Here is a 2,465-nt window from a genome sequence, read left to right on the forward strand (position 1 = left end):
TGAAAAAGAGCAGCATTCAATCTCAGATTAGTTATCTCAGTATCACAGAGATGGTAACTCATTCAAATCATGTCTTTATTTCATGGCTACAGAAGCACATAATTTTGCTAGAAAAGTGAAACAGCAGAATCTCACAGTGCTTTCTTCTTTTTAAGCATACAATGGACTAAATTCTGACCTTGGTTACACCCATATAACTTCTGAATTGCATAGCTGAAACTAACAACAAAATAGGGCCAACTTTGTGAGCCTTTCTACATATGCTTAATTGAGCTAACCAAGCAGGATAAGGTTTGGTGTACAAAGGACTTTTGTATTTGATTTTATTGTAAAAAAACTTTTTTCCCCATCTCCGCCCCACTTCTTAAAAAAAAAAAAAAGACGAAGCAAGCAGGAACAATGCTAATTACATTTTGTATGCAGTAAGAATGGGCAGGAGGATGGGGAGGCATGGAAAACAGGCCCCTGCAGAAAATGTGTGGTGGATGAAAACAAAGTTCTCCTGAGATGGATAGAAGTTTCAGTTCCACAGGCTTCAAAATGAATGGTTCAGATGTTGTGAACACAATGGATAGTAATGATGATTACTTTTGCCAATGCCTATGGTGATGTTATAAGCTAATTATATTAGTCATTTACGCAAAGGCAAGATGCCTTTGATAACTACTATTCGAAGCAACAATTCAGCATGTTGAGTCACTGTTAAGTCACTCTTCGAGACAGACTCCAATTCAACTTATACACAAATGACTCTCCAGCAACTTTCTTGGACACAGCAGTTTTACTCTGCATTTGAACCTTTATAGAAAAATCCAGCTCTGGCTATTTTACTATATATATTCCTTTTTATTTTTCACAGTTTGTCTTAATCACCTAATCCTCACTTTGTGGGACTGCATTAATGCACATACTGTATCTGAAGATAGCTGATGTCCACAAAAAATATTTAGTCTCCATTTAGCTTTATCTATTTTGACATTTACCACTCTGATTCTTCTGAGCCATTCATTTTTCATTAAATGATAGGGAAGCCAGACATATTACTCAATGGGGAACATAAGCACCAAAATACTGTTTGTATCACTGAAAAAAATTCTCCTTTAAATCCCTCTTGAGGAATATAAATAAGCAGCAGCTTTTCATGAAAACCTAAAGATACCCATCTTATTGACAAACCAGGGTCATGCCCACAAATCCCATCAAATTCCCCCAAGGTATGAACAACTTTTCAAAGACAGGAAAAATAAAATGTTAATGCCTGATGATTTTCAGAACCTGTCTCCAGGATTTTCTAGATGTTTCTGTATCATTAGAAGAAGATAGATGTGGCAACTAGCTATCTATTTTAATATTCCAAGTTACATTCTCTTCCTCAGCTAAAGATTTTCTTTCTGAGAATGAGACTGTGAGAGCATTTGAGCCTCCAGTCTTTGGACCTACTGGTCAAAGATCCTTCTCAATCTTCACCCAAAATGGTCAAGACTGAGAGGGGCCAGCTGTTTTAATTTGTCTCCTTGCACAGATGCTTACCAAGGCCTCTGCCAGCAAAGCTCTGTTCTGCCATCGTATGTCAGTAAGCAGATCATGTCCTACTATCCTAACACAGATCTATCATCCACAGTGAAATCTTTCTGTTGGAAAACTTTGTGCTAGCAAATAAATCTTCAGCACAGAAGTCAGTTTTCGTATGTGCATAAAAGGGCACTTACTCAAGACAAGGGCTTTTCTATAGATCTGTAAGTCCACAGTTCTACAAGGCCATAAGTGTCACAAACATCTAAATCCAACACCATTTATGGCTGCAATGGTAGTAAAGTGAAATTTCTGAGCCCTCCCAAGCTAATGTAGGTTAAAAGTCAATGAGACAAATGACAATCTTTGTGCCCATTTCAAGAGCTGCATGTACATTTGACTGATCAGTCTTCCAAAGGATAAATGCTCCAGAGCCTTCCCAGCCAGGAGCTCAAAATTATCCCATCCTTAGATTCTTAGCAAATAAATCCTGATTTCTGCCATTCAGGTCATTTGGGATTCATTACATATTCATGAATCTGATTTTTCAATAATTTTACTATAGTTTTTACTTGCAGGGAAAAAAAAGCTTCTGTGATGAATTTTCTTTGTTTTCAGTTTGTCTCCTGACCTTTGACATCTTAATCCATATTAACCCAAAGCTTTCAAACCTTGTATTTATGTCAACTATTGTGACTACAATCCACTGAAGTCTTTATTAATAGCCACTGAATACTTAAATGTGATCTTGTGGGGAAGATCAGAGCTGTCATCATTGTTAATGGAAAATAGAAAGAGATTTTCAGAAAACTGTGTCAGGACTTCCCCAGACTCAAGTCACTTGAGGCTTGTATTGCTGCACATCAGGAAAGCCTCCAGTAAGAAGAAGTAGCAATTCACATGGCAAGGATATAAAATATAAAATTCAGAAATCATTCTTTGTCTGTGCTCAC

Source organism: Cyanistes caeruleus, chromosome 1 (genome assembly GCF_971803275.1).
Source record: "Cyanistes caeruleus chromosome 1, bCyaCae1.hap1.1, whole genome shotgun sequence".
In the NCBI taxonomy this organism is placed as follows: domain Eukaryota; kingdom Metazoa; phylum Chordata; class Aves; order Passeriformes; family Paridae; genus Cyanistes; species Cyanistes caeruleus.